This window comes from Aristolochia californica, unplaced genomic scaffold, assembly GCF_029961685.1.
Source record: "Aristolochia californica isolate CCGP_79_NKW_82.1479 unplaced genomic scaffold, dmAriCali1.0.hap1 SCAF_16, whole genome shotgun sequence".
NCBI lineage: Eukaryota > Viridiplantae > Streptophyta > Magnoliopsida > Piperales > Aristolochiaceae > Aristolochia > Aristolochia californica.
The window spans coordinates 12,593,955-12,604,336 of NW_027181837.1; the positions used below are offsets into that span (position 1 = coordinate 12,593,955).

Here is a 10,382-nt window from a genome sequence, read left to right on the forward strand (position 1 = left end):
TCCTCTTTGCCGGCATCACCTCCACTTCCGACCACTCGTTCCTGCAACCCGAAGCCCTTAATTTCTAGAAATTGCAGCAACCGTGAAAACAGAATTGTTGCCTGAGCGAGAGGAAGAAGAAGGGGAGTAATCCATCATTTTTAATTTAATTAGTTTCCTAAAGTTTGAACTTAGGTTTGAATGTTTATTAAATTTGATTTGAGAATTGATGTTTATCGAATATTTGTTTTCCTAATTTTCTGAGTAATTAGCTAGCTAGGGCAGGATTATAATTTAGGTTGGATTCTGGTATTATAATCCGATCTTTTTCTTTAACTCTAGGCTCCCTAGAGGGGCTAGACGCAAGGATTGAGAATCCGGATTCGGGGTTACATGGCACTCGAGAGAGGCACGAATCACGGTAAAATCCAGAGTTGACATTTCTTGTTGTGCAAGTAGTTAATTAGATCGTTGCTAGATAATTTAGGATATAATCAGTGTTTAGTGCAGATTAATTCATCATATTTGGTTACGCTAGTTGATTGAAGAATACACAAAATTCAGTCCTCCCTGTGGATATGACCCTCGCTTCCCACTAGATTACATGAACGATTCGTACGCTTGCGAGGTATAAAAACCGATGTAATTAAATTTCACATCAAGTTTTTGGCGTCGTTGCCGGGGAGGCACATATTAAGTGTATCTCTTTGTTCTCCATGGTCTTAGGTTAGATTTATTTTTCTGCTTTCATAATTTTATGTTTTTGTTTTATATTGATGATTTTGTATGGACTTATTTTTATTTCTTCTAGTTAGTTCGTATTTTCAGTAGTTAGTTTGTTAGCATAATTTGATAGTTAGTTTTGTTTCTTTTTGTGTTTTTATGCATGGGTGCCGCTCCCTAGGTGAACCATTAGCTCCCTTGGTTGAAGAGGTAGAACATATTTGTAGGAAAACACCAGAAGTCAAGTTAGGAGCTACCATGGCCAATCAGGGTGAACCATTACAGTTACCTGCAGCAGGTGACCGTAGAGCCCTGAGGGATTATTCTATCCCATCCAACTTCACATCACCTTCTTGAGTTATATTGCCACCCACTACTGCTGCCAGTTATGAGTTGAAACCGGGTGTGATCCAACTCCTCCCTACATTCTATGGGTTGGAGAAGGAGGAGCCTTATTACCACATCAAGGAATTCTTAGATATCTGTGCGACTTTCAAATTCCAGAATTTCTCAGATGACTCTATTCGGTTAAGACTTTTTCCATTTTCACTTAAGGATAAGGCCAAGTCTTGGCTTAATTCCTTAGAGGTGGGCAGCATTACTTCATGGGACACATTAGTCATTAATTTTTTGTCTAAGTACTTTCCCATTCAGAGAACTACAACCCCCAGGAGAGAAATCTTCAACTTTATGCAGTAGGAGGGAGAACACTTTTATGAGGCTTGGGAGAAATGGAAGGATTTGATCCGTAGGTGTCTGCATCATGGGATTGAGAAATGGCATTTAGTGCAATACTTTTATCAAGGTCTTACACCCCAGGTTAGATCCATGGTAGATGCAACGAGTGGTGGGAGTTTGATGGGTGAGAGTGCTAGTGAAGCCTGGGACTTCTTTGAAACGTTGAGTGACCAATCTCAGCAATGGGGTTCATCATTTAATGTTGATAGGAGATCCCATGAAGCCAAAAGAGGGGGTCTTTATGAGGTTAGTGAAACACCCATGCTCATGGCCAAGATAGAGGGGTTGACTAGAAAAATTGATGCCCTTATGGTGTCCAAGAGTTCACCTGCTCTTAACCCATCTACTGTCTGTGCCATATGCACTAGTTCATCTCATCCCACACAAATGTGTCCATCTAGTTCATCCTACCCGGAGCTCATTGAGGACTTGAATGCAGTCCAGAATTTTCATAGACCAAACCGGAACGATCCTTTTTTGGAAACATATAATCCGGGTTGGGCTAGGCACCCAAATTTCTCATGGTCCAAGGGCCCATAGGTTGTGGGTCCTCAAGGGTTTACTCAACCCCAAGCTCCGCGCCCACACTTCACTCAACAGCCATTGATTCCACAAAAACCTTCACTTGAGGATACACTTCAACTATTCATGCAGAATACACAATCCTCCATTGCTAAACTTGAAATGCAAGTGACTCAGTTGGCCAGCCACATGAGTGAACATGCACAAAATAGACTCCCGAGTCAAACCATTCCTAACCCCAAAAGCACACATGAGAGTGGGTCGAGTTCCAATCCCCACCACGAGCAAGCCAAAGCCATAACCACCCTTAGGAGTGGTCGTGAGTTGAACAATGGGGTAGGGACCACTAAGTCTAAGGAGTCAAAGGATGACAATGGGGACACATCATTGAGTGAAGAACCTCCAAGTTCTCCACCAACAGCCAGGCAAATCCCTAACCAAGTCCCACTAGCTCCTTATCCATAGAGGTTATCGGGCCCACCAAGGAAAGGAGATAGCATGCATGAAACGTTGGAACTATTTAGTAAGGTTCACATTAACATTCACTTCTTGATGCTATTAGGCAAGTCCCTGCATATGCCCGATTTTTTAAAGACCTTTGTACACAGAAGAGAAAACAACATGTTAACAAAAAGGTCTTTCTTGCTGAGAATGTAAGCTCAATTCTGAAGCACAACACTCCTCCTAAAGTTAAAGATCCTGGATACCCCACAATTTCATGTGTCATTGGTGAACATACCATCCAAAGAGCTCTTCTTGACTTAGGGGCAAGTGTGAATTTGCTTCATTGCTTTGTGTACCAGCAATTAGGTTTGGGAAATGAAGCATACCCCCATCACACTTCAACTAGCTGACCAATCTGTCAAGATACCACGAGGAATAGTTGAAGATGTTTTGATAAAAGTGGACAAATTTTTGTTCCCGGTTGATTTCATTGTTCTTCATACATAACCAGTAGTCAATGTGACCAACCAAATTCCTGTCATCCTAAGACATCCTTTCTTAGCCACATCTAATGCTGTCATTCATTGTAAAAGTGGTGAGTTGGAGTTGTCTTTTGGAAATTTTAAGGTCTCGTTGAATGTGTTTAATGCCAGGCATCATCCACTTGAGTTTGATGATCTGAGTCCTGCATTTAAGATAGAGATTGTTATGCTTGATGACGAATCCACTCTTTAATCTTTTGAGTCTTACATAACATCTTTAGACAATGACTATTTTGATGAGGAAACATATTTTCGAGAAGTTGACTCTTTACTCAGTTTTGTACCTCTGTTGTAGGAAGTTTATGAGGTTGTCACAACTGATCATCCACATGATCTTCATCTTGACTTGGACCAACCTCTTGAAACTTCCAAGCTAGATCTTAAGCCACTGCCTCCCACGTTGAAGTAGGCATTCTTGGGGTCATGAACTCATTGCCAGTCATTATTGCCTCTGATTTGAGTAATGAGCAGGAGGAACAATTGACTGAAGTTTTACAAGCACACAGAGATGCATTGGGGTGGACTCTTGATGCCTTAAAAGGGATTAGCCCCTCCATATGCATGCATCGTATTCATTTGGAGGAGGGGGCTAAAGCCTCACGTGAGATGTCACGTAGGTTAAATCCCCATATGCAGGAGGTTGTGAGAGAAGAAGACATCAGGTTGCTTGTGTCAGGCATCATTTACCCTATTTCTGATAGCACCTGGGTGAGTCCAATTCAAGTTGTCCCTAAGAAAGGGGGGATAATGATAATGAAAAATGAGAGTGGTGAATTGATTCCCACAAGAACTACCACCAAGTGGCGTGTCTGCATTGACTATAGAAAACTTAATTCCGCCACTAGGAAGGATCACTTCCACTACCTTTCATTGATCAGTTGCTAGAGCGATTGGCCGGCCACAATTTTTATTGCTTCTTAGATGGATACTCCGGCTACAATCAAATTCCCATTGCTCCAGAAGACCAGAAAAAGACCACATTCACGTGTCCGTTTGGCACCTTTGCTTACAGAGGCATGCCTTTTAGTTTATGCAATGCGCCAGCCACTTTCCAACGGTGCATGATGAGTATCTTTTCTAACATGATTGGTGACTTTTTAGAGGTCATTATGGATGACTTTTCTGTGTTTGGCTCTAGCTTTGAGACATGTCTGCACAATCTTTCACTCGTATTGTCCCGTTGCATTAAGTCCAATTTAGTCTTGAATTGGGAGAAATGCCACTTCATGGTAAAAGAAGAAATTGTTTTAGGACATGTAGTGTCTGAGCAGGGTATAGAAGTGGACTAAGCCAAGGTTGACCTAATTACCAATCTACCACCACCTACTTCTGTGAAAGGGGTGCGTTCTTTCCTTGGCCATGTTGGGTTCTATAGGCGCTTCATTAAGGACTTTAGCAAAATTTCTCCTCCTTTGACGAATTTGCTTGCTCAAGATGTTGTTTTTGCTTTTGATGATGCATGTATTCATGCTTTTGAGACATTGAAGAAATGTTTGTCCACTGCACCCATTGTCCAACCCCCTACTTGGTCTTTGCCTTTTGAGTTGATGTGTGATGCCTCTGATTATGTATTGGGGGCTGTTTTAGGGCAAAAGGCGGATAAAATTCCTTGTGTCATTCAGTATGCTAGCCGCACGCTTCATGATGCTCAATTGAATTACACTACCACTGAGAAGGAGTTGCAAGCTGTTGTGTTTGCCTTGACCAAATTCAGATCATATCTGTTAGGGTCAAAGGTTATAGTGTTCACTGATCATTCTGCTTTGAAGTATTTATTATCCATCAAGGATACTAAACCTCACTTGATTAGATGGATCTTGCAATTGCAAGAATTTGACCTAGAGATTCGAGATAAGAAGGGTTGTGAGAATGTTGTTGTTGATCATCTATCTAGGATCTGTGTAGCACCTCAGGAAGGATCCCTTCCTTTAAATGATTCCTTCCCTGATGAACAACTTCTCCAAGTATCCCAGTTGCCTTAGTTTGTTGACATAGTCAACTATCTTGTAACTCATAAGATTCCTAATTATTGGAGTAAACAAGATCGGTTGAAATTATTTTCCCAAGTCAAACATTTTTTTTGGGATGACCCTTATTTGTTCAAGGTGTGTCCTGACCAAGTCATTAGGCATTGTGTACCTGAGCAAGACTTTGCCAACATTCTTGAATTTTGTCATTCCCAAGCATGTGGTGGACATTTTGGTGCTAGAAAGACCTCGGCTAAAGTCTTCCAATGTGGTTTCTATTGGCCTTCATTATTTAGAGATGCCCATGAGTTTTGTCGTGTGTGTGATAGATGCCAACGGACTGGTTGTTTGTCTAGGAAGAACATGATGCCTCTTAACCCCATTCTTATTGTTGAATTATTTGATGTGTGGGGCATTGACTTCATGGGTCATTTTCCTGTCTCGTTCGGCTATCAATACATCCTTGTTGCTATTGAATATGTCTCTAGATGGATTAAAGCTATTGCATGTAAGACAAATAATCACAAAGTGGTGGTAAAGTTTTTAAAAGAAAACATCTTTAATCGGTTTGGTACCCCGAGAGCGATCATTAGTGATGGGGGATCTCATTCTTGTAACAGAGCATTTGAGACCTTGTTGAAGAAATACTCCATCACTCATCGGGTGTCCACTCCGTACCACCCACAAACTTGTGGTCAAGTGGAAATCTCTAATAGGGAGATCAAACGGATTTTGGAGAAGTCGGCTTGCTTTGATAGGAAAGATTGGTCCACTCGATTGGACGATACTTTATGGGCCTATCAAACCGCTTATAAGACTCCTATTGGGATGTCTCCATTTCGCCTAGTGTTCGGCAAAGCATGTCATCTACCTGTTGAGCTTGATCATAGAGCTTATTGGGCCATTAAGGCTTTGAATTTTGATTTGACTCAAGCGGGTGAGGAGAGGAAATTGCAATTGAATGAGTTGGAGGAGATACGTCATGATGCTTATGAGAATGTCAAACTGTACAAGGAGCGAACAAAGCTTTTACATGATAAATCTATTTTTCGCAAGTCTTTTACTGTTGGGCAGAATGTTTTACTTTATAACTCACGATTGCATTTGTTTCCAGGGAAGCTGAGATCCAGGTGGTCAGGTCCATTTGAGGTTACACAGGTGTTTCCTCATGGCGCTGTTGATATCTGCAATCACGGAGACGGGTCGGTCTTCAAAGTTAACGGTCAGAGGCTCAAACCGTATCTTAAGAATGTCCCCACACCGGAGGAGGTGATGGTGATTTTCTTGGAGGAACCTGTCCATTCATCTTGACTGCGTCAGAGTCTTGCTTACGACTATAAACTTAGCACATTGTGGGTAATCCCCACGTTTCAATCCCTTTGTACATTACAATTTTTATTTTTGTTTTATTCATTCTTATTGGGATAACCTTTGGTGTACTCTAGTCTTGATTGATTGGAGGTCCCCCGGCGATGCCGGCCCCGTCATGGACTCGGGGTACTCTCTTGTCGGCTGAGGGCATAAATGGTTTCGGTAGTCGATGACAAGACTTTTGGTCCCTAGTTTGAGAGGTCTGTACTCAAACAACCGTTTTGGGATTTACCAGTTTTGAACTTGAAGTATTGAATGAAAACCTTATGGTGAGTAACTCAAGGACTTGTGTTCAGCGTGTGATTCCTGCTGCCTTCAGTGGCCAGTCACACGGAGATTTCTTCAAAGTGTGATGTGGGATAGTGGTTTCATCTACGGATGATTACCTACGGATACGACTGATACGAGTAAACCTTATTCGAGGGAGACTATGTATCATTCCTGGGGGTCTTTATTGACTCTTCGGTATTATTGTTGATGACCAAACACATATGGTTCCACCTATGGATTTAATTTGGTTTGTTTGTTGTAACTTTTCCCCATTGAGGACAATGTCAGATTTAGGTTCAAGGGGGGGGGGGGGGGGGGGGGCTCTTTCGAGTCTTAGCAATGATTTTCTTTTGATTTGTGTTCGTGGTTTTCAAATTACTCCTCTTAGTATATGGTTAACTTTAGTAGAGTTAAAATAAGTTGCTCAAATGTGTTTCTTAGTATGTGGAAAACTGTGTAGAATATGCATATTAGAAATCTGATATCATTTGTTGTGATCCATGAGAATTCAGTGGGATAACTTACTATTGCATTAGACTTTGAACTTAGTTGCAAAAGAGAACATGTAAATCTAGTGTTGATCTATGTTAGTCTGAATAGTCTTGTATGCCTATTTGATCTTATTCTTTTTTATATCTCAGTGAAATTCTTTGTTGTAATGTATGAATGCAAACGGAAATGCTCTTGCTTGCAAAAGAAAGATAACCTCAGAAACAGCCTGGGCAAACCTAGGGACATGCACCGGAACAGTCGGTTACTTAAAAAATAAGTGCATGTGTAGTGAGGACGAATACCAAATGGTGGTAATACCAAAAGTATTTAGTGAAAAACAATTATTATGCTGTTAATAGCGAAAAATGGGTTTAAATCTGGAAGCAATGAGTTTCCTTAACTTTGATGATAAATTGTAAGTTGAAAGATGTTGCAGGTCAAGATTGAAATATGTATACTTTTTTTGTGAGATTGTTAGACAACAGGCTTACTCTACTATTTTCTCTTAATTGTGATGTGACCAGGATTTTATTGTTATCTGTTGCCTCTTTGTTCTGTTGAAGTAATTGTTTATGGGTCACATTGGTTCAGGTGGAGTACCTGTGAGTGTATTTGGATTGATAATGTGTTATATTTTACACAGGTTTTCAAATTGAGCAGGGTTTCAAATGATTTTCAGACATTTTACGATACTAAGTGTTAGTCATATGCTAATGAGGAGTAGATTTTCTTCAGTTTTCTTTTTTATATTGTTGATTTAGATGAATTTTGTGGGTAAATGCCATGCAAACCCTCACGAGACAGAACTCGTTCACTATCGTAAAGTAGGGGTTTAACAGCTTGTTGCATACGCTAAATGCAATCATGTTTCCTAGGAAAGTGGCATTTTGTTTTGCTAGGCTTAATTTTGGTTTTGTTGTTGTTTTACTAGGGGCAAAGATTTAGGTTTGGGGGTGTGATAGTTGCCAGCTTCTGACATGAGAACTAGGTTAATTATAATAGAATAAGCCTTATAATTGTGTTATAAGTGGTTATTTATCAGTTTTCAAATAAAACGTGCATTTATTGAATTTGGCATTAATCACTACTTATATTGCATATTTTTCTCTCCTGAATTATATTTCATTGCTTTTAGGGTTTATTTCTTCCGGAAATTATTTTTATGGATTCAATTATGGAATTTCAGGAAAATTTTGGTGGAGAAGGAGATATTTACAAAAATGCCATTAGTGAAAGAGAGAGATTTTTAGGGCAAAATCGATCAAGAGAAAGGGGAGAGCCGCCGACCGAAAGAAGGGAGACCCGAGAGGATTTCACTTCCAGTCGTCGTTCGTCGTGCCACCATCATCCACCGCCGTCCGGCAACCGAGAACAGACCCGAGGAGAGCTCAAGAGAGTCTCCGTCGCGGCGAGTTCGATACTGCCATTTTCTGCTTGCCAGGTCGAGAGGTGACCCGAGAGGGCTCCTCCGGCCCCGATTCCGCATTCCCACCATCCTCCGACGTCGATTACCCATTTTTGACCACAACCCGAGCCTAGTCCGACTCTGACCAAGACTTGAGAGAGCCGGTCAGAGGATTTCACTTCCATCTCGTCTTCCGCCGCACCACCTCCTCCGGCACCGATTTCGATTCCTCTTCGCCGGCGTCGCCTCCACTTCCGACCGCTCGCTCTTACAACCCAAAGCCCTTAATTTCTCGAAATTGAAGCAACCATGAGAACAGAATTGTTGTCTGAGCGAGAGGAAGAAGAAGGGGAGTAATCCGTCATTTTTTAATTTAATTAGTTTCATATAGTTTGAACTTAGGTTTGAATGTTTATTAAATTTGATTTGAGAATTGATGTTTATCGAATATTTGTTTTCCGAATTTTCTGAGTAATTAGCTAGTTAGTGCAGGATTATAATTTAGGTTGGATTCTGGTATTATAATCCGATTTTTTTCTTTAACTCTAGGCGCCCGAGGGGGGCTAGACGCAAGGATTGAGAATCCGAATTCGTGGTTACGTGGCACTCGAGAGGCACGAATCACGATAAAATCCAAAGTTGACGTTTCCTATTGTGCAAGTAGTTAATTAGATCATTGCTTGATAATTTAGGATATAATCAGCGTTTTGTTCAGATTAATTCATCATATTTGGTTAGGCTAGTTGACTGAAGAATACACAAAATTCAATCCTCCCTATGGATATAACCCTCGCTTCCCGCTAGATTACATAAACGATTTGTACGCTTGCAAGGTATAAAAGACGATGTAATTAAATTTCACATCAGCCACCTCAAGGTATGGTTTAATATTCGATAAGCAAATGGCTGCTGCCAAAGCTTCTCTTTGTCGTTCTTGAACGGCAATATCAGTGGAATATGGCTGAGCTAGTTTCCATTCTTGAAGAAGACCTCGAAACCGTGCCAAAAATTCATGAATATTATCTCCAAGTTTCATATGCAGCATGTTTTGTAAGACATCATATATTTTTTGTAATGAAACAGTGTTTGAGTTAAGCTTGGCACAAGTGTCTCATATGTTCTTGGTGATTTCCAAGTGGACCACATTGTTGGCCACCTGCTCTTTCATGCTATTAATGAGTCAACTTATCACCATGTTATCATCCTTAACCCACTTGTGGTAGGACACATCTTCTTCATCAATCGAAGGAGGAAATTTAACAACGTGGCTCAAGAGGTCACGAGTAATAAGAACCCTCCGAACCGATTGTGACCAGCTCATGTAATTGGAGAGACCTCTAAGTGGAATTGTAGTAATACGGAGTATATCACTCTTATTACTATTGTATCCAATCTCTATGATGAGGCAAGTAAAATATGGAGGTCAAGGGAAAATGCTTTCTTCAAAGAACAATTACTCAATGTAATTTGAAGAACCCGTAGACCAAATCAGTCACCAACAAAAGAGAACAAGAACCAATTTCTTTCACGAGGGCAAACACCAAATTATCAACAAATTTGTGCCTTTAGAAAGTGATAATAACATCCAGCCATCACTCAACTTCTCTTGTATTCATAAGAACAAAAAGAAGAAAGTAGATGCAACCAATTAGGCCTTAATCCAAACTCCAACACAAACTAGCAATAGACAAAAATTTAGAGAAGATTTAACGGCAAACCAAAACACTTGGAAGAGATTTATCTTCAACTCATCGGAGACTTCAACGTAAAAAAAATTCAATTGTTGAAGTTAAAAAAAATGGAACTATAAAGGGTAAATGACTGCTGGAATTTCATCAAACATATAATGAGCATCCAACAACATAACACAAACCCATGAGCAACCTTAAGTAAGAGAAGATACAACAACATGTACTGGAATTCTACCTC

The 10,382-nt window shown here is 40.4% G+C and overlaps 1 non-coding gene across 1 annotated transcript; it reads right to left on the bottom strand.

Annotated features, from left to right (window-relative positions):
• Window positions 1-1,365: 1,365 nt before the first annotated feature.
• On the bottom strand, window positions 1,366-1,472 carry LOC137954057 (small nucleolar RNA R71). The gene has a single exon (XR_011112489.1). It is a non-coding gene; the product is annotated as a small nucleolar RNA R71 (small nucleolar RNA).
• Between the last annotated feature and the right edge of the window lie 8,910 nt (window positions 1,473-10,382).